The sequence below is a fragment of the Bufo bufo genome, chromosome 1, assembly GCF_905171765.1.
Source record: "Bufo bufo chromosome 1, aBufBuf1.1, whole genome shotgun sequence".
In the NCBI taxonomy this organism is placed as follows: Eukaryota; Metazoa; Chordata; class Amphibia; order Anura; family Bufonidae; genus Bufo; species Bufo bufo.
In genome coordinates, this window is record NC_053389.1 from 95,254,209 (window position 1) to 95,281,629 (window position 27,421).

Below are 27,421 nucleotides of genomic sequence, written 5' to 3' on the forward strand. Positions count from 1 at the left end.
GATAGGTTCTCTATATCTTTGGCGGGGGTCTGACTCCTGCAATCTACGATCAGATGTTCAAAGGGGCCGCAGCTCTCAGGTGATCGCTGCATCCATTTTCTCAGCCAGTGAAATCACGGTCACTTGGCGTTTGTGCAGCTCAGTGCCATTTCAGTAAATTGGACTGAGTGGATATTCCAGTCTCAGCCACTATACAACCTCTGGCTCTGTGATTGGTACACAATTAAGAAGACACAGTGTTCATCCAAGTGATGCTGCCCCTTTAAACATGTGTTTGGTGGGGTGCTGGGAGTCGGACCCTCACCAATTGTATGACTGTCACAGTCCTACAAACAGCATGCAACTTATGCATGACTTTTTTCGTCACACTTTGTCATTTACACGGTTCCTTGGTAGTCGTACTACAGAAAGTCTACGTGTACCCATAGCCTGTAGGGTATTAAGACTAACACTTGCTGCTTAAATGCAAGTCTTCCGATTACAAATAGTAGTCGACTCTTCAATAGGTTATATACTGTAATACGTGGAAATACCTAACAGGCTGAGGAAAGCTGACTCATCCCATATTACCTCTGTTCTCCAGTCATTAACAGGTTAATAAAGGCAGTCTCCATTGCATCAGGGGACCCCACCTTGTACAGACAAGCCTCTTAAACCGGTCTGACCGGGGAAGTTTCTAATGAAGCTGCCAGCAATGCACTGAAAGGGGAGAGCACAATGGAGGTGTGCAGGCGGTTGAAGGCGAGGTGATGACGTCAGCTTTGCCAGTTCCTGATCACATGGTGCTTAGAGTGACACGTTACGTAACTCTACCAGGTGTATTCTGTAGGTTGTAACCCGAGATAGCAGTGTAGCGCTCACCTATTAGATAGCACAAAGTTTAGCAGATGGGGGGGGGGGGGGGGGGGGGAATACAACGCCTATTAGACAATCAGTCTACGCTATGCTGGAGGCTGTAGAACAGGAGCCACCTTTTGGCCACCATCACACACATCTTTTTGTGACTTGTAAAACACCATGAATTTTAAGCGTTTTTCATTGTGTTTACAAGTGTTTTTAATTTGGATCATTTGGCATTTTTTATGTCCTATAGGGAAACTTATTGGAAAAATGCCCTCTAAAGATGCCACATCAAGAGCATGCAGCGTTAAAAGAAAGGCTACTGGACAAAAGACTGCAACTGAAGCACCACGAAAAGAAAGACATTGTAGTGCTTTTGATTTTTCATTATATACTTGAATGTAACCTATACTATGTTGCGTACTGTGCAGAAGTCCTTCTTCAGGCTTAGGGTCAGTTCACACAGAGTTTTTTGGCGCAGATTTTTGAGGATTTTGCCTCCAAATCAGTTCCAAAAATGCCTCAAAACAGCCTCCCATTCATTTCAATGGGATGCAGCACTTGCTTCTTCTTTTTTTTTTTTTTTAAAGAAGCGTGTAAATAAGAAGCAGCATGCCATATCTTGGGGCAGAATCAGCTCTGATTTTCCCATTCAAATTAACCTTTTGAGATGTGCACATACACAATAATGCAAATGTCATCGGCAGTTGGGTGTGGGTGCATAAACGCGCCAAAAACCGTGACAAAAAACGCTTTGGAAAAGTACTATAGAATTTAATAAAGTAAAAAATCTGTCTGAAAAGCACTTTACAAAATGGCGTAAAAAATGGTGTAATTTTGAGGCGTAAAAATCTACTTGGATCCAGCGCTAATTTTTTAAACATTTATTTTGAAATTCAGTTGTGTGAACTGACTCTTATAGATATGTAGGCTCTACATTTGTCGAAATATGGTGCAGCATGCATTGCCCTGATACGACATTCACTGACATTTTTTCTGGCAAGAATTATTCAAAACTTGACAAAAGTATATGGAGGTACAGTAGAACAGTGATGGCCAGTTCGCATTGTTCGCCCGCGAACACATGCGGGCTGCCATCTTAACTCACAAGTCCGGCGAGGCACAGGAAAGTCCTTACCTGTGCCTGCGCTGCGAACCGATCTGAAACAAATGCGGTCACCGGGAGCAGGCAGTTCCGAGAACAGCCGCCGGGGGCCTTCATCGGGCTGTTCTCGGAACTGCTTGCTCCCGGTGACCGCATTTGTTTCAGACCGGCTCGCGGCACAGGCACAGGTAAGGGCTTACCTGTGCCTTGCTGAACTTGTGAGTTAAGATGGCAGCCCCCATGTGTTTGCAGGCGAACAATGCAAACTGGCCATCACTGCAGTAGAACTCCATATTTCAGTTGCTCAATTTTGGCTCATGCAACTTCCGAATTCTGTCCTGACCTCCGCCATACATATACGGGTCTTTAAAGATGGCACCCACTCCAGAGCGGAGCAGGTACCATAGCTGCCAGGTTTCTGCTGTTTCACACAGCAGAAACCCAGGGTTAATGTCTGCGATCAGCGCCAATCATTTGTGACCATGGCATCTGAGGTGGCTTTCCCCGGGAGCGCCTAGGTTCATCTGAAAGGATCCAAGGCTATCACAGGAGTAGTTCCTATGGAGGCCTGCAGGTGGCGGGGCTCCATAGGAACATAGCACAGCTCCCATAGACTGAAATGGTAATTCATTTCAGTCTATGGGACAAGCAATCTAACAATTGCTTGTTAAAGTCCCCTAAAGGGACTTAAAGAGGACCTGATGTCACCACAAAATGTAATGCAATCTGAAAGCACCATGCTAAAGAGCAGGAGAAGCCAAGCAGATTGATATATAGGTTTGTAGGAAAAGATTCAGTAAAACCTGTAATTTATACATTTATATGTTTGCTTTTTCCACTTCCTGTGAACAACTATCAGTACAGGAGGGAGAAGTTATCAGTGACTAACAGCCGTATCTTATGCTCATTTATACACACAATACTATCAATCTCTGATAACCCCTCCCTCCTATACTGATAGCTCTTTACAAGAGGCAGAAAAAGCTGAGATGTAAATGTATAAATTACAGGTTTTACTGAATCTTTTCCCACAAAACTACAATATCTCACAAAAGTGACTACACCTCTCACATTTTTGTAAATATTTATTCTATCTTTTCCTGGGTCAACACACTGAAGATATCACTTTGATACAATGTAAAGTAGTCAGAGTACAACATGTATAACAGTGTAAATTTGGTGTGCCCTCAAAATAACTCAATACACTTTAATGACTAAACTGCTGGCAACAAAGGTATTAAATAGTTACAAAAATGTGAGGGGTGTACTCATTTTTGTGAGATACTGTATATATCAATCTGCTCAGCTCCTCCTGCTCTATAACATGGTGCTTTCAGATTTTTCTTTAAAATATGTTTAAAAAGGTTTTTAAAAATATAAAAAATATAAAAATTCAAATCACCCCTTTCCACATAATAATAATAATAATAATAATAATAATAATAATAATAATAAAAAAAAAAAGATAATTTGCACCATTACATCCCAAAGTGACTTTACTATTAAAGTGTAAACATATTTATCCAGGACAGTGAACGCTTAAATGGGAAAAAAAATCTAAGTTGCCGTTTTTTTTTCATCACTTCACCTCCCCCAAAAATGGAATAAGAAGTGATCGAAAAGTCACACACACTCCAGATCAGCTCACACAGCTCCGTAGACATAAATATAGAAAAGTTATGGGGGTCAGAATCTGGTGATTTAAAGCAAGAATTAATTTTTCAGTAGCGCATTACATTATCCAAGATGCTCCATCCTTGTCAGCTCCGACGCCATGTCCACTCTCCTACCCCCAAAACACTGGTGTCGGCCTATACTTTTGTCTACTATGGAATGCCTTCAATAAAATAAATACATAATCACGCATCACTTATGAGTGCTGTGGTATTCATTAGTTTTGAACAAACCCAACTATACAAAGTGGAATTTGATCTGAATTTCAGGGAAAATTAGATTTTCCGTGAAGCTGAATTTCCTCGTGCTTTATGCTAACAAATCGATTTTCCCTGAATGGCGGTAAAAAATAAAAAAAAAAGTCATACTTACCTCATACATTTGAACGCGAAGAGCCGGCCGCCGCCATCTTGATTGAAGATCCCGTGCAAAATTCCACTCAGGATGACGTATGACGTCCCCACGCCAGCCGACGTGATGACGTCATCACGGGCTGCGCGAGATTTCGCTCTGGACCTACAATCAAGATGGTGGTGGCGGCCTCTTCCCGATCAAATGGATGAGGGTAAGTATAATTTTATAAATTTTTTTTTTTAAATTTACACTTTAATATTAATGTCAGATGCCTCAATCAGCTATGAATGCGGCATCTGAGGGGTACAATGACAGGGAATGGCGTAATCGCCGCTCCTTTTCATTGCACCCACTACTTACAAAGAAATGCGCTTTGTGACGAAGCAGTCAGGAAGTGAATTGGTGAAGCAGCCGAATCGAGTTTTCCAATACTTCACTCATCACTACAGGGAGTGCAGAATTATTAGGCAAATGAGTATTTTGACCACATCATCCTCTTTATGCATGTTGTCTTACTCCAAGCTGTATAGGCTCGAAAGCCTACTACCAATTAAGCATATTAGGTGATGTGCATCTCTGTAATGAGAAGGGGTGTGGTCTAATGACATCAACACCCTATATTAGGTGTGCATAATTATTAGGCAACTTCCTTTTCTTTGGCAAAATGGGTCAAAAGAAGGACTTGACAGGCTCAGAAAAGTCAAAAATAGTGAGATATCTTGCAGAGGGATGCAGCACTCTTAAAATTGCAAAGCTTCTGAAGCGTGATCATCGAACAATCAAGCGTTTCATTCAAAATAGTCAACAGGGTCGCAAGAAGCGTGTGGAAAAACCAAGGCGCAAAATAACTGCCCATGAACTGAGAAAAGTCAAGCGTGCAGCTGCCAAGATGCCACTTGCCACCAGTTTGGCCATATTTCAGAGCTGCAACATCACTGGAGTGCCCAAAAGCACAAGGTGTGCAATACTCAGAGACATGGCCAAGGTAAGAAAGGCTGAAAGACGACGACCACCACTGAACAAGACACACAAGCTGAAACGTCAAGACTGGGCCAAGAAATATCTCAAGACTGATTTTTCTAAGGTTTTATGGACTGATGAAATAAGAGTGAGTCTTGATGGGCCAGATGGATGGGCCCGTGGCTGGATTGGTAAAGGGCAGAGAGCTCCAGTCCGACTCAGACGCCAGCAAGGTGGAGGTGGAGTACTGGTTTGGGCTGGTATCATCAAAGATGAGCTTGTGGGGCCTTTTCGGGTTGAGGATGGAGTCAAGCTCAACTCCCAGTCCTACTGCCAGTTTCTGTAAGACACCTTCTTCAAGCAGTGGTACAGGAAGAAGTCTGCATCCTTCAAGAAAAACATGATTTTCATGCAGGACAATGCTCCATCACACGCGTCCAAGTACTCCACAGCGTGGCTGGCAAGAAAGGGTATAAAAGAAGAAAATCTAATGACATGGCCTCCTTGTTCACCTGATCTGAACCCCATTGAGAACCTGTGGTCCATCATCAAATGTGAGATTTACAAGGAGGGAAAACAGTACACCTCTCTGAACAGTGATTTAGGAGGCTGTGGTTGCTGCTGCACGCAATGTTGATGGTGAACAGATCAAAACACTGACAGAATCCATGGATGGCAGGCTTTTGAGTGTCCTTGCAAAGAAAGGTGGCTATATTGGTCACTGATTTGTTTTTGTTTTGTTTTTGAATGTCAGAAATGTATATTTGTGAATGTTGAGATGTTATATTGGTTTCACTGGTAAAAATAAATAATTGAAATGGGTATATATTTTTTTTTTGTTAAGTTGTCTAATAATTATGCACAGTAATAGTCACCTGCACACACAGATATCCCCCTAAAATAGCTAAAACTAAAAACAAACTAAAAACTACTTCCAAAAATATTCAGCTTTGATATTAATGAGTTTTTTGGGTTCATTGAGAACATGGTTGTTGTTCAATAATAAAATTAATCCTCAAAAATACAACTTGCCTAATAATTCTGCACTCCCTGTAGTATTCATACGTATTATCTTGGAGGAGTCGGTTTACCAATGACCACCCCATTATATCCCGGGGTGCTCACCAATCACTCTTAATTTTTACCTGAGTACTAAAGTCTGTGGTAGAAGAAGCAGTTAAAGGGAACCTGTCACCTCGAAAATGCATCTACATCCCCCAACAGTACCTCGTAGTAGGCCGCAGCCTGTTAATAATCATATGCTTCATCCTGTTGCCCAATGCTGCATAAGTTCAAAAAACACAGTTTCATTCTCCATCAGCGCCATAGTGCCGGCCAGCTTTAAGTCAAGGTAACCACGCCCCCTAACCGTCCCCTCTTGCCTGAGAGTGACAGCCTGCAGTGCGGCCGTGATTCCCCAAGTGTCGTGCATGCGCATTGTGCCGCTAAAACCCGGCTAACAGCGGCAGCAGGAGATGGAATAGCTCATTATTACAGAGCGCCCCGCGCATGCGTGAGCCTTGGGGAATCGCGGCCGCACTGCAGGCTGTCACTCTCAGGCAAGAGGGGACGGTTAGGGGGCATGGTTACCTTGACTTGAAGCAAGGAGGCCGCTGCCCCCTTGACTTAAAGCTGGCCGGCACTATAGCGCTGATGGAGAATAAAACTGTGTTTTTTGAACTTATGCAGCATCGGGCAACAGGATGAAGCATATGATTATTAACAGGCTGCGGGCTACTACGAGGTACTGCTGGGGGATGTAGATGCATTTTTGAGGTGACAGGTTCCCTTTAAATTCATTTTGAAGTTCAGTCAGTCTTTCTTGTACAGTGATGTCTCGTTTCTTTGTCTTCTCCGAGCTCTCTTGTTTTTAGTACAAATAAAAAGGAGGTGGAGTAGGGTACAGGTACATGAGCAGAAGGGATGGGCTCCTCACGGAGGCTGTGTACTGTGATGCGGGTAGAGTATCTTACTGATGATATTCATGTGTGTATTCCAGGTACTGCAGCCGAATATAGGGCCTACAGCACCCTCCCTACCGTCTTCATGGCTCAGGAATACAATGCCAGAAAATACCGACACATACTGTATATAACATTCCTAGGAAGGAACATACTGATTGCTTTTACAAACACAGTCTGTGTCCGGCTGGACCTTCAAGAACTGTTATGGCTTTCATTAGTAGCATCATTATTAGTTTTCCATGTTGATGGATAACCCAGAAATTGGTAAACAGTCATTAGAGGGCAACTCAGGCATTGAAGGTAGAGTGGGACTTTACAAGACTGGCTTTTTCTACGTCAGTCTTTATCCCCTACTTGCTGGAGTCAGATGCACCTATTTATTAAGAGGCAGGTGGCTTTCAATAAATTGGGCGCATCTCTGGCCATCCATGCGCCAGAATCTCAAATCTACATCTGCTAGTAGGTATTGTAAATTCCAGCTATAATTTATTATAGTTAATCCCATCGGCCATGGAGGTTCCACCCCGTTCTTATAAGCTTAGTCCCTTTTCTCGCCACTTTAGTAAAGTGGTAAGAAACACAAAAAGTTGCAAATAATGCCCCCCCCCCAAGGCCCTCTGTACACAGGCTTATTATACCTCCCTGGAATCTGTATGGAGTCATAATATAACACCCCTTTCAGGGTTTAGGGTTGTACTGTGCCTACCTATGTCTCTTATTTTATGCATATAAATGGTAGCATTCTGCACTGAATCAGTATTATGGGGGTATTCTCGCCTAGAAGCAATGCGCTGTACGGAGGCACACAGAAGTCCTATCATCCCAGGGACTTCATACCAGATGAAGGAGTCACTACAGGTGTATATAAAGTTTGTATAACAAAAACAAAAACAGGTGCACACTGCGGACTTACTAACCCTCGTACTGGTGTGAAATTGAGAGATTAGCCAACATATCCTGCTTGGAGGACATGTATATAAAGTTTGCCAGTCACTTTTTATCTGAAAACACTTGAGGTTGAATTTCATGTAATATTATTGGAAGAGTATTCTGTAACATTAAAGGGAACCTGTCACCTGGAAAAGACAATTTACACTAATCACAGTACCTTAAAGTATCTCTCATAGTGTGCCCAAAGATGTATTCATATCTTCTTTCTGCGTTGTGCTGTCTCATAAAATCGACTTATAAAACTGTGTTTGTCACCTTTTTGAAGTCATGCTGAAGTCACGGGGGCAGCGGCCTCCTTGACTCAACCGTCGAATAAGCCCGCCCCTATGCCGCTCCTCCGCATATTGATGGACATTTTTCCCTGTAGCCGTGACCGCGCTCTTCTCGCGCATGTGCTGTGCGAGTCCTGCCACAGCATGATCCCTGCTATGGCTCCCTCCCTCCCTGGCATCTGCATGTTCACTGCGCCTGCACTGCAGTGCAAGCAGACAGTGATCGCGCTCACGCCGCAGGGGAGAAGCGATGGGCGCGAGCGCGCTGTATAGGAACGGCGCAGGCGCAGTGAACAAGAGGATGCCAGGGAGGGAGGGAGCCGTAGTCGGGATCATGCTGTGGCAGGACACGCACGACGCATGCGCGAGAAGAGCGCGGTCACGGCTACAGGGAAAAATGTCCATCAATATGCGGAGGAGCGGCATAGGGGCGGGCTTATCCGACGGTTGAGTCAAGGAGGCCGCTGCCCCCGTGACTTCAGCACGACTTCAAAAAGGTGCCAAACACAGTTTTATAAGTCGATTTTATGAGACAGCACAATCCAGAAAGAAGATATGAATACATCTTTGGGCACACTATGAGAGATACTTTAAGGTACTGTGATTAGTGTAAATAGTCTTTTCCAGGTGACAGGTTCCCTTTAAGTTCAACCTGTGGAGAAAACATTCAGCTGCCCCAACTCTAGGAAACTAGAAGCCCATGTTCTCTTCAAGGTAGGTGGAAAGCGCATGGTCTCAAAAAGCAACCGTCATAGTCCAGGCAGGGTTAGGTGTAAGAATGTTCTATCACATTGGTCTCTATCCTGTGTCTCTCCAGCAGCAGAAATACTACAACGCCCAGTGCGCACTGACTGCTTGACTAGTTGCCGTTCAGTCTGTCACCCATGGCCTGTTATGCCTGTTGCAAACAACAGATTCTGGAAAAGCTGGCTGTGGACATAAGTTCGCTCTTGGGAAAATAATCATCCACCCACAGCTATTTTTACTAACTTCTTCATAAAAGTGTTTTTAACACAGACTGAGATAGCAGCTGACAGACGCCACTTAAACGGGTATTCCGGTTTTTATTTTTTTAACTTATTTGTTTATATAATAAAACATTTTACAACTTTCACACATACATCCATTTAAAATTTGGCATACATACTTTTCTTAGATCAGGTTGTTGACCCCTATCTGCACAATAGAATGGTATAGCCTGTGTATTGCATCCATGGCCTAACTGAAATATCAGCATAGCATCAGTCATTAGTGATGAGCGGCAGGGGCAATATTCAAATTCACGATATTTCGCAAATATTTTGTAGAATATTCTTCATATATTCGTGAATTCGCGAATTTGAGATTATATTCTTGATTGCGAAAATCGGCAATGTATTATTCGCGTAATGCGCGCGAAATATCGGCGTGGGGTAGGCAACTTTTCTATTAGTTGCTAGGGATGTTGCTAAGCTGTGACAAAGCCTTCTCACTAGCCCACAAGCTAGAAGAAGGGAGGGAGGATAACCTGAAATGTACTGTGTTAAAAACAAAACAAAAAAATAATGAATATAGGTCATTACGAATATATAGCACTATATTATAAATATTCGCGAATTCTCAAAGTGGCGATATTCGCGAAAAAAATCGGTTTTCGAATATTCGCACTCAACACTATCAGTTGTCTGACACCCGACTTACATTCAGTAACAGACATATGACATACATGTGCTGGATCGGCACACAGGACACTGCTATGGGATAACGACATAAGAGTAATGGTGGAAACTATTGTGGCTATTGCAGCAACCACTTCATCAGGGGCGGACTAACCATTCGGGCACTCGGGCATGGACCGAGGGCCCGCGGCCACTAGGGGGACCCGTCAGGGCCGTCTTCTGCACTCACATGTAATGGAGCGCTCTGACTGGGCCGGCATGAAGTACAGTGACCATGACGGGCCCCGTCAGAGCGCTCCTCAAACATGTATAATATGAGGGAAGGAAGGGGGGGTGTTGGCGCAGAGGCAGGTGGGGGGGGGGAGCGCGGTGCGCACTCACACACCCGGCAGTACTTGTCACTGCCGGGCTGTTGTTTCCATAGCGAAGCAGGGAGCGCTCTCCGTTCCCTGCTTCACTGTTCTTCTGAGCGCTTCCCCTGCTGGCCACACATCGCGCTGCTGGCTGTGGGAGGAGCGTTGTAGGCCAGGGAATCGGCCTCCAGCACAGCCAGCAGTGCGATGTGAGTGTGGGAGCGCGTCATCAGGAAAAAAGGTAAGTATGTTTTTTTTTTTTTGTTTTTTTTATTAAGCTGCAGACTGGGGGCAACAACTACTGTGAGGGGGCTGTGGGCATAACTAATTTTGAGGGGGCAGATATCTGGCATAACTACTTGAGGGGGCAGATATCTGGTCATAACCAATGTGAGGGGGCACATAATCTGGCATAACCACTGTGAGGGGGCACATATCTGGGCATAACCAATGTGAGGGGGCACATAATCTAGCATAACTACTGTGAAGAGGCACATAATTTGGCAGAACTACTGTGAGTGGGCACATAATCTGGCATAACTACTGTGAGAAGGCACATAATCTGGGGACTGAGAGGCATAATGGGGGCTGGCTGAGAGGCATAATGGGGGCTGAGAGGCATAATAGGGGCTGATGAGAGGCATAAGGGCTGATAATGGGGGCTGATGAGAGGCATGGGGCTTTTATCTGAGGTTTGATTGGGGGTAATTTACATTGGGGTCTGAGGTTGAGGTCTTTTTGGGGTCTTATTTACATTGGGGTCTGATTGGGGCTGTCAGCAGAGGTCTGATTAACATTGGGGGTGTAATTGGTGATCTGACCTGAGGTGTAATGAAAAATATTTTTTTTCTTATTGTCCTCCTCTAAAACCTCTTACAGGTCTCCTTCCTGAATTGCAGAGCAGTGCCCACTTCCATCCCTGAGCCCAGCTGCCCACTGCCCAGAGCACTGATCCTGAGCCTGCTGGAGTCTTCAGAACTGTAAGTATTTACAGTAATTCACTCTAAGCTATATTATATATATTACTTGTTTTATGTGAGTAAGGGTGCTGGGTGGTTGGAGAAGGTGCGGGGGGGGGGGGGGGGTGGTAAAGAGAAATTCTGTACCAAGTGTAGGTGATGTGGGCAGCGCAATATGTGTGTGGGGCTGTGTGTGGGTGTGACTTGAGGGTGGGCGGGACACAGGGGCCCCATAATCTCCTATTGCCCGGGGGCCCCATGAGTTGTCAGTCTGCCCCTGCACTTCACTGTATTTGTGTTTACATGGCTGCCTGTTTCCAGGTGATTTGTAAAATGGTTGCCTGTCTGTAGGTGATACTGTCATGTTGTTAATAACGTTAACTGTAAAAAATAAAATAAAAATCCAGATGAAAAACATACAGAAAGACAGGGAGAACAATGTTAGGTTTGTTTCTACACAGACCATGACAGACATGATAAGATGCTGCTGCAGGCAGTAATACTGTACATACTGTATACATATGTTCTGCATCTTAATAAACTACTAGTCACCTGTTAGATATCTGGACAGTTAACTAAATGCCAAAGGACACATGACTAACACCATCTTTAGTCCTATTGAGATCTCCTACAGATGCACTTTACAGGACTTAAAATGAGCCATACCATTTTATTTCTTTAGAGAGAGAGAGAGGCTATAATAAAGGTCTGCGAGCAAAATTTTAAATACATGTATATTAGAAAATTGCATAACTGGTTATTCTCTAAATAAATAAATGCAATCATTAAAACTGGTATACCTCTTTATCCCTCGTTTCCTGTTATTGATGATGTGTCAGGACAGCTGGATGTTCCCATATGGTCAGATGATTCTATCAAACTGAGTAGACCTCCTGACAGAAGTCTCATGTCTTTGTCAAGTTTTACAAGTACCTGCTTCTCACCATCTATACCGAACATGTGCACATTGTTAGCATTACACACATGGAACGTATCTATCATCAATAAGGTCTGATTTGTGACACAATAAGAAGCGCACTCTAGTGGCCAGCGATTGCCTCTGAAGTCAGCACCATATGGGGTTGTCTTCTGCTGGCTCTTTGAGTATATTATTGTATCAGAGCCTGGGGCCCTTAAGATCTATATATGGTGTTCTGTTAGGCCAATCCAACTCTGATATCAGGACCACCTATGTTTTTGCCTTCAGTAGACCTGGATCCTGCTATAGTCAGAGGAATTTCTATAAAACCTCTGGTTACGGCAGGTTCATGGTCATTACCACTTTTTATGTAGAGGATTTTTTTTTATTACTACAAGCAAAATCTTGAACTTCACACATTTGAGGACGAACAGCTCAGTATGATATTTTATGATTGTGGATAAGTATTTCTAGCCAAGTGATAATCAAGGCTACTGCCCAGAAGATGGAATTATTCAATTTAGTGTTTAAGAAGCAATATAGTAACATTCATGGGTGCTGGGAATTTTACATTCCCCACCATGCATTGTAAATCCATCAGCAGCCTCCAGGATATTTAACATACTACATTAAGTAATTCCCTAGTATATTTGTAGTACATTGTAAGAAGCAAATTACAATCAGCAATACTAAGGCTATGAGGGAGCTAATCCATCAGGTCATGTCTTGTGTTCCCCTAGCTGTAAATTTGAAAACCAATATGTAATAAGAGATTGGTACAGTACAAGGAGGTGACGTGTTCTGCATGGTTAACACCTTGTGCTGTCCGCCTTCTGTCACTTACAGTAAATAAGTATTGTTTTCAGCGTGCGGGTCAAGAATGAGGAAGTTAAAGAGCTTCTGTCAGCATGATCAACCTTATTAAACCAGGCATATTGCCTTGTAATGTTGATCATGCTAATTTTAGTTTGTACCACTGGACTTTTACATTTATGCAAATTAGGCAGTTGGAGCTCCAATGGGTCGGCGTAGCTCTTGGAGCACCACTACTGCTAAGCTGCTACAGTTCAGAACACCCACTGGTCATTGGTGTCAATGTATTTTAGCAGAATCCCTTAGGAATACATGAATTTGCTAATGTGATGTGTAGTACACCAGAGGCGACACTACCATTCCTACTCAAGCTACTGTCTCTAATGTCTAGCAAATAATGTCATGTGTGTACTTAATTTCAGGTCTGATACTGTGCCTTAATAATATTGCTTTGTAGCTGTTATACAAATTCTGGAGTCTCCAGCATCCGAAAAAATCTGTGTCGTCTTTATTTCAATTCTGGTTAAAAGTACATAGGTAAGACTTCACAACCCTCCGCCGCAGGTTAACATGTTTCAAACGCATAGTTCTTAATCATAACCTGGTTATGAAATTGTTCTATCCGAAGGACGAGTCCGGTCCACTCCGTGCACTGAAAATGTATGGTGAGCTGAAACCTTTTTTTATTTATGAGCTTTGTAGCTGTTATGTATTCTATTTCATGCACGGTGCCTGGTTGTCCAGCAGGTGGCAGTGTATCTGGCAGAGAGAGATCTTTATACAGAATGGAACTTACCATTTCATTCGCCCCCCTTTTGGGCATAAGTGGGCTAGGCCTGTTTCCTACCAAGGAAAGAGTTGCAGGAAGCTATAGTTAGTAGAGAGTTGGAAGGAGACGAGACATGGTACAGTGAGGAGAGCCACCCCTCCTGCAGTGGGAGTCTTCAAGGGCAAGCAGCTCATAGAGCACTCCAGCTCCAGGCAGTTCATATACTGAGTATAACAAGGGGGTCAACGGCTAAATAAACCCCACTCAAAGGTACTAGAACTGCTAGAAAGTCCACTAACCAGACTGAAGCCACAGATTAGCACAGCAGAGAAAGAGAAAGCAAGGTATTTAAAGGGCTTCTGTCGCCCCCCATTGTGCAATTTTCATTAGCCAACATTAGCTATTTGCTAATGTCAGCTGAGTGCAATCATACATGTCCTACAGTACCTTTGTCTGTGGCTTATTTCTTGTAAAAATCATACTTTTATCATATGCAAATTTCTTCACTACCAGTAAGTTGGGCGTGTACTTTCTGGTAGCTGCCGCTTCTAGACACGCCCCATCTCCTCTTGATAGACAAGGCCAGCGAGCACTGTCCTCCTCCCGCTGGCCCCGTCTGCTGCTGAATTCCCGTAACGTTCCTCGATCGGCACAGGCGTACTGAATGAAGGACGCGCGCTTGCCAGCTCCTTCCTCAGTGCGCCTGCGCCGATTAAATCACACTACACCCGGAAGAGAAGACTGCCGGCACTGCCACCAATGAGGAGGAGGGGAGGGGACCCTGTGGCCACTACCACCAATGATTTTAATACTGGGGGGTTAAGGAGGGGGCACACTGCACCACCAATGATTTTAATACTGGGGAGGGGGAGTGCGCACTGCGCCACCAATGTTTTTAATACTGGGGAGGGGGGAGCACTGGAGGCGGGTTTCGGCAGCAGAATCACATAGCTGGGAGCTGCGATCAGCGGCAGTTAACCCCTTCAGTGCTGCACCCTGAGGGGTTAACTGCTGCTGACCGTGGCTATGTGATTATGCTGTCGGCACCTGTATTTGTATTAAACGTTAACTTTCATTGGTGGCGCAGTGCGCCCGCCCCTCTCTCTTCTTGGCAGCAGTGGCACAGGGGACTCCTTCTCCCCTGTGCTGCTGAGGAGAACATGGTGCGTGCTGACAGCAGCGCGCTCCAAGTTCTCTGATGCTAGGCTGCGCAGTAGCGCAGCCTAGTGTAGATAAATGTCAAATCCCGGTATCGTATTGATACCGGGACAAAAGTATTGATTGGGTATCAATATTTCGATACCCGCAACAACCCTAGAGCTGACAGAACAACAGATGTACACCTGGGAAATAGTGACCAATCCTAAAATCTAATTGTGAGAGGTACATACATTATGGGAATAAAAGGTTAAGGAACAGGAAAACAATGTGGATAAATAGAACTGTAAAGAAAGCAATAAATGACAAAAAGAAAGCATTTAAATCACTAAAACAGAAGGGTAGCGAGGAAGCACTACGTAAAAAACAAATAAAAGCCGCCAAACTAGAAACCGAGAGATTAATTGCCAAAGAGTGCAAAACTAACCCTAAAATGTTCTTCAATTATATAAATCGTAAAATGTATAAATCTGAAGGTGTCGGCCCTCTACAGAGTAATGAGGGGGGACTTGCAGAGAGTGATGAGGAGAAAGAAAAGCTATTAAATATTTTTTTCTCCACTGTATTCACTGAGGAAAATAAACTGTCAGATGAAATGCAGAATGTAAAAATTAATTCTCCATTAAAAGTGTCCTGTCTGACCCAGGAAGAAGTACAGCGGCGTCTTAAAAAGATTAAAATAGACAAATCTCCAGGACCAGATAACATACACCCCCGTATCCTAAGACAATTAAGTAATGTCATAGCCAGACTCTTATTTCTGATATTTAAGGATTCTATACTGACAGGGAGTGTTACAGATGATTGGCGCATGGCAAATGTGGTGCCAATATTCAAAAAGGGTCCAAAAACAGAGCCCGGAAACTATAGGCCGATAATTTTAACATCTGTCGTGGGTAAACTGTGTGAAGGTTTTCTAAGAGATGCTATCTTGGAGTACCTCAATGAAAATAAGCAAATAACACCGTATCAGCATGGCTTCATGAGGGATCGGTCATGTCAAACTAATTTAATCAGTTTCTATGAGGAGGTAAGTTCTAGACTTGACAGTGGCGAATCAATGGATGTTGTATATGTTGACTTCTCCAAAGCATTTGACACTGTACCACATAAAAGGTTAGTATATAAAATAAGAATGTTTGGACTGGGAGAAAACGTCTGTATGTGGGTAAATAACTGGCTCAGAAATAGAAAACAGAGGGTGGTTATTAACCACTTAAGGACCACAGGTTTATACCCCCCTAAAGACCAGGCCCTTTTTTACAAATCGGCACTACACTACTTTCACCGTTTATTGCTCGGTCATGCAACTTACCACCCAAATGAATTTTACCTCCTTTTCTTCTCACTAATAGAGCTTTCATTTGGTGGTATTTCATTGCTGCTGACATTTTTACTTTTTTTGTTATTAATCGAAATTTAACCATTTCTTTGCAAAAAAATGACATTTTTCACTTTCAGTTGTAAAATTTTGCAAAAAAAACGAGATCCATATAGAAATTTTGCTCTAAATTTATAGTTCTACATGTCTTTGATAAAAAAAAAATGTTTGGGTAAAAAAAAAATGGTTTGGGTAAAAGTTATAGCGTTTACAAACTATGGTACAAAAATGTGAATTTCCGCTTTTTGAAGCAGCTCTGACTTTCTGAGCACCTGTCATGTTTCCTGAGGTTCTACAATGCCCAGACAGTACAAACACCCCACAAATGACCCCATTTCGGAAAGTACACACCCTAAGGTATTCGCTGATGGGCATAGTGAGTTCATAGAACTTTTTATTTTTTGTCACAAGTTAGCGGAAAATGATGATTTTTTTTTATTTTATTTTTTTTCCTACAAAGTCTCATATTCCACTAACTTGTGACAAAAAATAAAAACTTCTATAAACTCACTATGCCCATCACGAAATACCTTGGGGTCTCTTCTTTCCAAAATGAGGTCACTTGTGGGGTAGTTATACTGCCCTGGCATTCTAGGGGCCCAAATGTGTGGTAAGGAGTTTGAAATCAAATTCTGTAAAAAATGACCAGTGAAATCCGAAAGGTGCTCTTTGGAATGTGGGCCCCTTTGCCCACCTAGGCTGCAAAAAAGTGTCACACATCTGGTATCTACGTACTCAGGAGAAGTTGAGGAATGTGTTTTGGGGTGTCATTTTACATATACCCATGCTGGGTGAGATAAATATCTTGGTCAAATGCCAACTTTGTATAAAAAAATGGGAAAAGTTGTCTTTTGCCAAGATATTTCTCTCACCCAGCATGGGTATATGTAAAATGACACCCCAAAACACATTCCCCACCTTCTCCTGAGTACGGCAATACCAGATGTGTGACACTTTTTTGCAGCCTAGGTGTGCAAAGGGGCCCATATTCCAAAGAGCACCTTTCGGATTTCACAGGTCATTTTTTACAGAATTTGATTTCAAACTCCTTACCACACATTCGGGCCCCTAGAATGCCAGGGCAGTATAACTACCCCACAAGTGACCCCATTTTGGAAAGAAGACACCCCAAGGTATTCCGTGAGGGGCATGGCAAGTTCCTAGAATTTTTTATTTTTTGTCACAAGTTAGTGGAAAATGATGATTTTTTTTTTTTTTTTTTCATACAAAGTCTCATATTCCACTAACTTGTGACAAAAAATAAAAACTTCCATGAACTCACTATGCCCATCAGCGAATACCTTGGGGTCTCTTCTTTCCAAAATGGGGTCACTTGTGGGGTAGTTATACTGCCCTGGCATTCTAGGGGCCCGAATGTGTGGTAAGGAGTTTGAAATCAAATTCTGTAAAAAATGACCTGTGAAATCCGAAAGGTGCTCTTTGGAATATGGGCCCCTTTGCCCACCTAGGCTGCAAAAAAGTGTCACACATCTGGTATCTCTGTATTCAGGAGAAGTTGAGGAATGTGTTTTGGGGTGTCTTTTTACATATACCCATGCTGGGTGAGATAAATATCTTGGTCAAATGCCAACTTTGTATAAAAAAATGGGAAAAGTTGTCTTTTGCCAAGATATTTCTCTCACCCAGCATGGGTATATGTAAAATGACACCCCAAAACACATTCCCCACCTTCTCCTGAGTACGGGGATACCAGATGTGTGACACTTTTTTGCAGCCTAGGTGGGCAAAGGGGCCCATATTCCAAAGAGCACCTTTCGGATTTCACTGGTCATTTTTTACAGAATTTGATTTCAAACTCCTTACCACACATTTGGGCCCCTAGAATGCCAGGGCAGTATAACTACCCCACAAGTGACCCCATTTTGGAAAGAAGAGACCCCAAGGTATTCGCTGATGGGCATAGTGAGTTCATGGAAGTTTTTATATTTTTGTCACAAGTTAGTGGAATATGAGACTTTGTATGAAAAAAAAAAAAAAAAAAATCTGCATTTTCCACTAACTTGTGACAAAAAATAAAAGATTCTAGGAACTTGCCATGCCCCTCACGGAATACCTTGGGGTGTCTTCTTTCCAAAATGGGGTCACTTGTGGGGTAGTTATACTGCCCTGGCATTTTCCAGGGGCCCTAATGTGTGGTAAGTAGGTAAATGACCTGTGAAATCCTAAAGGTGCTCTTTGGAATATGGGCCCCTTTGCCCACCTAGGCTGCAAAAAAGTGTCACACATGTGGTATCGCCGTATTCAGGAGAAGTTGGGGAATGTGTTTTGGGGTGTCATTTTACATATACCCTTGCTGGGTGAGAGAAATATCTTGGCAAAAGTCAACTTTTCCCATTTTTTTATACAAAGTTGGCATTTGACCAAGATATTTCTCTCACCCAGCATGGGTATATGTAAAATGACACCCCAAAACACATTCCCCAACTTCTCCTGAGTACGGCGATACCAGATGTGTGACACTTTATTGCAGCCTAGATGCGCAAAGGTGCCCAAATTCCTTTTAGGAGGGCATTTTTAGACATTTGGATACCAGACTTCTTCTCACGCTTTGGGGCCCCTAGAATGCCAGGGCAGTATAAATACCCCACATGTGACCCCATTTTGGAAAGAAGACACCCCAAGGTATTCAATGAGGGGCATGGCGAGTTCATAGAAATTTTTTTTTTTTGGCACAAGTTAGCGGAAATTGATATTTTAAATTTTTTTCTCACAAAGTCTCCCGTTCCGCTAACTTGGGACAAAAATTTCAATCTTTCATGGACTCAATATGCCCCTCACGGAATACCTGGGGGTGTCTTCTTTCCGAAATGGGGTCACATGTGGGGTATTTATACTGCCCTGGCATTCTAGGGGCCCTAAAGCGTGAGAAGAAGTCTGGAATATAAATGTCTAAAAATTTTTACGCATTTGGTTTCCGTGAGGGGTATGGTGAGTTCATGTGAGATTTTATTTTTTGACACAAGTTAGTGGAATATGAGACTTTGTAAGAAAAAAAAATAATAATTCCGCTAACTTGGGCCAAAAAAATGTCTGAATGGAGCCTTACAGGGGGGTGATCAATGACAGGGGGGGTGATCAATGACAGGGGGGGTGATCAATGACAGGGGGGTGATCAGGGAGTCTATATGGGGTGATAACCACAGTCATTGATCACGCCCGTGTAAGGCTTCATTCAGACGTCCGTATGCGTTTTGCGGATCCGATCCATCTATCAGTGCATCCGTAAAAATCATGCGGACATCTGAATGGAGCTTTACAGGGGGGTAATCAATGACAGGGGGGTGATCAGGGAGTCTATATGGGGTGATCACCACAGTCATTGATCACGCCCCTGTAAGGCTTCATTCAGACGTCCGGATGCGTTTTGCGGATCCGATCCATCTATCAGTGCATCCGTAAAAATCATGCGGACATCTGAATGGAGCTTTACAGGGGGGTAATCAATGACAGGGGGGTGATCACCACAGTCATTGATCATGCCCCTGTAAGGCTTCATTCAGACGTCCGTATGCGTTTTGCGGATCCGATCCATCTATCAGTGCATCCGTAAAAATCATGCGGACATCTGAATGGAGCTTTACAGGGGGGTGATCAATGACAGGGGGGTGATCAGGGAGTCTATATGGGGTGATCACCACAGTCATTGATCACGCCCCTGTAAGGCTTCATTCAGACGTCCGGATGCGTTTTGCGGATCCGATCCATCTATCAGTGCATCCGTAAAAATCATGCGGACGTCTGAATGGAGCTTTACAGGGGGGTAATCAATGACAGGAGGGTAATCAATGACAGGGGGGTGATCAGGGAGTCTATATGGGGTGATCACCACAGTCATTGATCACGCCCCTGTAAGGCTTCATTCAGACGTCCGGATGCGTTTTGCGGATCCGATCCATCTATCAGTGCATCCGTAAAAATCATGCGGACATCTGAATGGAGCTTTACAGGGGGGTAATCAATGACAGGGGGGTGATCACCACAGTCATTGATCATGCCCCTGTAAGGCTTCATTCAGACGTCCGTATGCGTTTTGCGGATCCGATCCATCTATCAGTGCATCCGTAAAAATCATGCGGACATCTGAATGGAGCTTTACAGGGGGGTGATCAATGACAGGGGGGTGATCAGGGAGTCTATATGGGGTGATCACCACAGTCATTGATCACGCCCCTGTAAGGCTTCATTCAGACGTCCGGATGCGTTTTGCGGATCCGATCCATCTATCAGTGCATCCGTAAAAATCATGCGGACATCTGAATGGAGCTTTACAGGGGGGTGATCAGGGAGTCTATATGGGGTGATCACCACAGTCATTGATCATGCCCCTGTAAGGCTTCATTCAGACGTCCGGATGCGTTTTGCGGATCCGATCCATCTATCAGTGGATCCGTAAAAATCATGCGGACGTCTGAATGGAGCTTTACAGGGGGGTAATCAATGACAGGGGGGTAATCAATGACAGGGGGGTGATCAGGGAGTCTATATGGGGTGATCACCACAGTCATTGATCACGCCCCTGTAAGGCTTCATTCAGACGTCCGGATGCGTTTTGCGGATCCGATCCATCTATCAGTGGATCCGTAAAAATCATGCGGACGTCTGAATGGAGCTTTACAGGGGGGTGATCAATGACAGGGGGGTGATCAGGGAGTCTATATGGGGTGATCAGGGATGATCAGGGGCTAATAAGGGGTTAATAAGTGACGGGGGGGGGGGTGTAGTGTAGTGTAGTGGTGCTTGGTGCTACTTTACTGAGCTACCTGTGTCCTCTGGTGGTCGATCCAAACAAAGGGGACCACCAGAGGACCAGGTAGCAGGTATATTAGACGCTGTTATCAAAACAGCGTCTAATATACCTGTTAGGGGTTAAAAAAAACACATCTCCAGCCTGCCAGCGAACGATCGCCGCTGGCAGGCTGGAGATCAACTCTCTTACCTTCCGTTCCTGTGAGCGCGCGCGCCTGTGTGCGCGCGTTCACAGGAAATCTCGGCTCACGCGAGATGACGCCTATTGGCGTTAGCGTAGCCTGGGGGAGCCGCCGCAATGACGCCTTTCGGCGTTACAGTTGCGGGAAGTGGTTAATGGTACACACTCAGATTGGGTCAATGTCACTAGTGGAGTACCTCAGGGGTCAGTATTGGGCCCTATTCTCTTCAATATACTTATTAATGATCTTGTAGAAGGCTTGCATAGTAAAATATCATTTTTTGCAGATGACACTAAACTGTGTAAAGTAATTAACACTGAAGAGGACAGTATACTGCTACAGAAGGATCTGGATAGATTGGAGACTTGGGCAGATAAGTGGCAGATGAGATTTAACACTGACAAATGTAAGGTTATGCACATGGGAAGGAATAATGCAAGTCACCCGTACATACTAAATGGAAAAACACTGGGTAACACTGACATGGAAAAGGACCTAGGAATTTTAGTGAACAGCAAACTAAGCTGTAGAAACCAGTGTCAGGCAGCTGCTGCCAAGGCCAATAAGATAATGGGTTGCATCAAAAGGGGCTTAGATGCCGTGATAAGAACATAGTCCTACCACTTTACAAATAGCTAGTCAGACCACACATGGAGTACTGTGTACAGTTCTGGGCTCCTGTGAACAAGGCAGACATAGCAGAGCTGGAGAGGGTCCAGAGGAGGGCAACTAAAGTAATAACTGGAATGGGGCAACTACAGTACCCTGAAAGATTATCAAAATTAGGGTTATTCACTTTAGAAAAAAAACGACTGAGGGGAGATTTAATTACTATGTATAAATATATCAGGGGTCAGTACAGAGATCTATCCCATCATCTATTTATACCCAGGACTGTGACTGTGACGAGGGAAAGAGAGAGTTTGAGGGCTAACAGGGATCCAAATGGAACGGGTGTCCAGGGGACCCGAGGTAACTGGAGGCGCCAGGGGATGGAGAAGGGGGTTAGGGTGTGGGGGAGGGGGGAAAGGCTGCTCAGAGGGTCAACCCTGCAGAAGAGTCTGCAGGTAATTGCAGATAAAGAAAGGTGGGGGGGTAGGGTGTGTATACACTCCCAATCCCGCTCCAAGTGGACCCTGAAAATTGCGCCAATCAAACAGCAGGTGGTGGAAAAAAGGGAGGTGGGGGGTTGGGCTAGGTCACAGATGGTGGCAGGATGAGTTGTGGAGAATATAGGGTAATGAGAAACAATAAGAAGCAATAAAAAACAATAATAATGATGATAATAATAATGATAAACAATAAAAAATAAAAAAACATAAAAAAAATGGTGTGTGTTAAAAACAATTGTAGGGAAGAGTGAGGGACAGGAAGGAGGGGAGGAACATAAAATTCATAAGTACTGGAAATAAAATATTGGAAATGAAATGTGTATTGCTTAAAATCACTTTAAATTGGTGTAACACTAAAAAACTAAAAGATGCCGCCTGATTGGCGAAATAGATGCACAGGTGGATACACTTCGGTGTAAGTCTGCACAATAAGATGTTACTCACTTCATGGGTGGGGGGTTTACTCGGATAAGTATAATACACCGGTAAACCAATACCCCCCCAGCCAGGTTCGCCTCTAGATTGTGAAAGATGAAGGCAGCGACAGTCAGGAAGCTTCTGTTCAATTTTCTTTTATTAGGGTTAAAAAGCTGGCTCAACGTGTTTCGGGACAATGTCCCTTCATCAGGAGTAGTATTACTTGCAATGTGAATGGTCGGGCTATTTATGGCCTGGGTGATGGCTTAATTGGCTGGAGGGAGCTGAAAAAAGCGCCAAAAGCAAGGGGGGGTGGTCAAAAATGGCGCCAAAAGGTGAGGGGGCGTGTTGGTGGACTTGGTACCTTTACCTGTGGTGACGTCAGGGCTCAGGGTGGGCGGTAGCGATGTGGGTAAGTGCTGGTTAGTCCGGTGCGCGTTTCGGGCCTAATGCGCATGACCGTAAGTGACGACGGCAAACGCTGCGTTCCAGGGTGGAACGCAAAAAAACGGAAGTGGCGCCGCGGCTGTTCGGATCGGGCCGAGGGGTGTTAGATCTGTTTGTGGAGGGCTGGTGGGGACTTGGTGTTGGAAAGTGGTGTCTTTATTAGGATGTTAGTTGGGGGATTATGCATGGATGTTGTCTGTGTACTCATTGGGCCAGAGTGCAGTGACATCATCTGTGGGGGTGGAGTTATGTGCGGTGGGGGTGTGAAGGGATGATGGATGGTGGGGGAAGATAAAGAAAGCAATAAGGGCAAAGAAGTCAGATCGATTGTTTGTTCTTTAATGGAGGGGAATCAATATTAATCTATATTTATTCAAATAATATGGGAGCTTTACTGTATTTTGAGGAGAAAACGATAAGGTGTGACGGGGGTTGGTGTAGACAGAGGATGGGTGTGGGTAAGGGTGTGCATATGATTGTACAAATGGTGTCGTACAGAAACTGGCAGTATCAGGTTGTAAATTGTTGGATATCTAAAGAGGGGAAGTACTGTGTGCATGCAAATGCAAATGAGTGATAAAAGGAGTATGTTGGACAGTGTATATGAAGATGTTAAAAATGTGTTAAAGAAAGGTGTTGAAAAGTATATTTTAATGAAAAGATGTTAAGAAATGTGTTCAAGAATGGTGTTAAAAAGTATATATATTAAAAAATGTATTAAAAATTTATTTAAAAAAAACAAACAAAAAATATATATATAAAAAATATATATGTGGAGCAATAATAAAAGTGTCTATACAACAATATTGGACTGGTTTATATATGTGTACCAACTGTTGAGAGGAGGTTGTGTGTAAAGTTTGAGGATGTAATTGAGGGATAACATAAGTGAGACTGTGGGAATGTATGGATATATGTGAAAGATGAATATATGGGAAGTGAATATAAATATTTACTGTAAAGAAGAGAGAGAGAGAAGAAAAATAAAATAAAAAGGAAGAAGAAAATAAAATAAATAAATAAAATAAAATCAAGTGTGTAGGGATCCCTAGTGGTGTGTGGGTGCGCCTGTGTTGTGATAGGGGGTAGATGTGTGAGGTGACCACAAGATGGGTGGCAAAGGGGTGGTGGAGGAGGGGGGGAGGGAGGGGGACTGACGTGTTGTTGATTATTGGAGGACCAATGTTGTGTCGATGGACCAAGGTGACGATTAATAATTGGTATGTTCGAGCGCTTCGTTGAGGCCGAAGGGAGTGAGGGTGTTAAGGCGATAGATCCAGAACATCTCTTTTTGACCGAGATGCTGGAATGACGATGTTACTTGTTCCAGGGGGGTAACTCTAAGGCTGGTGGGGTTGCCTTCATGTACTAGAGTGAAGTGTCGTGATATGCTGTGTGTTTGGATTTTCCTGGTGATGTTGGATCAGTGTTCATTCATACGTTCGCGGAGGGTTTGTGTGGTCTGGCCGACGTAATAGTTGGTGCAGGGGCATTGGAGCAGATATATTATGTTTCTGCTGCCGCAGTTCATAGATTGTTTAGGGTGTAGTGTTCCTATGGGTTGTGGAAGAGTAATTATTTCATCTGTTGATGTGTAGATCATGTGGCAACATTTGCACTTCCGGACACCACATTTAAATGAACCCCTAGGTTCTGTCTGTATATTGTGGTTTGTGGGCATGATGGAGTTTTGGACTTTTGGGCAGGATGGGGCTAACAGATTTTTGAGGGTTTTCGCCCTGCGGAAGGTTAGTTTTGGTTGTGTGGGTATTGTCTTTCCTAAAATCGGGTCCTTGAGTAATACGGGCCAGTGTTTTGTGAGAATTGATCAGATCAATTTGTGGTTCTGATTGTATCGGGTTATTAGACCGGGTGTGAATTGTGTTTTTTTTGGGGGGCTGAGTTGTATTTTTTGGTTGTAAACTCGTTTTTTGATCAATTTTTGAGATCCTGGTTCTGGAGTCTTTGATGAGTTGGGGAGGGTAACCTTTGTCGATGAATCTTTTACTGAGGGTATCTAGTTGTTGGTGCATTGTGGTGTTGTCTGTGCAGTTGCGTCTAATTCTTTTCATTTGGCTGAACGTTATGTTTGTCTTCCATTTGTGGTAGTGGCTGCTTTTGAAGTCCAGGAAACTGTCAGCATCTACTTTTTTGAAGTGTGTACGTGTGGAAATTGTGTTATTGCAGCTGATGAGGTGTAGGTCGAGGAAAATGGCCTCCGTGGGATTGGACTCTGAAGTGAAGTGTAGGTTCCATTTATTCTGGTTTAGTTTTTGAATGTATGTGAAAAGGTCAATGTTGTCTCCCTGCCAGATTAAAATAATATCGTCGATGTATCTTTTGTAAAAAACGACATTGGAGTGGTTACGTATGTTAAGTTCGGATTCAAAAGCTCCCATGAAAAGGTTAACATACGATGGTGCAAATTTGGTGCCCATGGCTGTTCCTTTTACCTGACTATAAAATTTGTTATTGTATAAGAAGTAGTTGGATGAACTCTTTTTGTGGGGTGGGCATCAGGGTGTCAGTTTCTAAAAATTGTGCGGTAGCCTTGAGGCCTAATGAATGTACGATGTTGCTGTACAGGGCTGTGACATCTAGTGTGGCCCAGATGTAATTGCTCTGCCAGGAGATGCCCTCTAGGTTTTGGATGAGGTCTGATGAGTCTTTTAGGTAGGAAGGAAGAGTGATGACATACCTTTGGAGGATGCCGTCGATGTATTCGGATAGATTTGATGTTAGGGAGTCTATACTAGAGATTATGGGTCTGTGAGGGATTTGTGTATTTTGGGAAGGTGATAAAATCGTGCTACATTTGGATGTGGTATTTTAAGGTGGTTGCTTTCCGTTTTGTCCAGGACCCCGGAGGATACTCCATGATATATCAGTTTATGTAGTCGAGTTTTGAAATCTTTAGTGGGATCTTGTGGGAGGGGTTTGTAATAGTTAGTGTCTGATAAAATTCTCATGGCTTCTTTGTCGTAATCTGTGGTGTCTTTGTTGCATTTTAGACTTTTTACAGCTTTTTTCAGGTCCGGGTTGAGGTTGTTGTGTTCCTGGTCAGGGGGGGTGATTTTTTCTTTTTCTTTGTAATGGGTAGTTTGTCGGTGGGCTAGGGGATGGCAAAGGCTACCTTTAGGTCGTCTAGGACCATATTGTCATCTTTAGATGAATCTCTAGGAACGGATGGAGTTCATGTGGAGACAGAGAGGAGAGAGGGGTGTGACTAATGAGCAGCAGCACATGTATAGAATCGGCTATATTACCAAAGTCTGTCCTCTATGTGCTTCATGTCTCCTCATGAACTCCATTCCCACAGAGATTCAGCTGAAGATCCTATCACCTGTATTTAGGAACATAATCCCTGACAGGCAGAGTACAAAGGAGGATGAGGCAGCTCTTTAGGACAGGTTTTGTGTGTACTAATAGGACAGCGGCCATTTTATTTCCTCTGATGATTCCATCCTAGACAAAACAATCCATTATAAGTAATGAAAGGTATTTGGGAATATATTTATAATAAAGTAATATTTAAAGGGGTTGGCCACCCTAAGAATCAAAAATCCAAAGTGCCCTAGACAATAGCCAAAATCATGAAGTATTTATATCATGTGACATGTACTGGCTATATATCATTTTTCTAACCTGCTCACCATGACGTGCCTCACTGGAGGAGCTCCCTCAGACTAGCTGTGTGGGAGGAGCAGCTGTAAAGTGAAAGTCAAAATCCCAGCATGCCTTGCAGCATTGCAGAGGAGCAGTCACATGACATCCCCACCCCTCAGATAATATCAATAACTTAGTCTTCATTGAATAACTGCTGTACAGACATAGCAATAGGAAGTACGCCCCAGCAGCACAGAGGAATATGATGCTAATGTATCATACATATGTTACTGGGGGGAGGGAGGGGGCCCTGTCCATAAACTTGCTGTAGGGCCTAGTCATTTCTAGTTGCACAATTGGATTTAAGCCATGAACAGAATGAATAGAGGGGAAGATTTATCATTTCCCCTGTTTCTGAAAAGTGGCGTTAAAAAGTTGCAAATTATGTGTTTGCGACTTTTTAACTGTGTCTTTAAAAAATTATGTTAATTTTCGCCAGTTTTCTGACTCAAATGAAGTCAGAAATCTACGGCAGCTCTGAGCTGTCATAGATTTCTGTTTAGGTGCATGGACTGCCATAGGAGGGGGGCTGTTGAGGGGGGGACAGATCTTTGTTGCACAAGAGCTCTGATGAATAAATTTGTACAAATCGATCTGCTCACATAGAGAGGAGCATCCTGTCTATCATCACATGACTAAGGCTACTTTCACACTAGCATTAGCAGGGTCTGGCAGGCTGTTTCCCTGCCGGATCTGTGCT

General features: G+C 43.6%; 1 long non-coding RNA gene across 1 annotated transcript; it reads right to left on the bottom strand.

Annotated features, from left to right (window-relative positions):
- Window positions 1-8,022: 8,022 nt before the first annotated feature.
- Window positions 8,023-26,831, bottom strand: LOC120986853. Its single transcript, XR_005775815.1, has 4 exons — window positions 26,821-26,831; window positions 25,627-25,633; window positions 9,220-9,228; window positions 8,023-8,118 (listed from the first exon to the last, which is right to left on the bottom strand). It is a non-coding gene; the product is annotated as an uncharacterized LOC120986853 (long non-coding RNA).
- Between the last annotated feature and the right edge of the window lie 590 nt (window positions 26,832-27,421).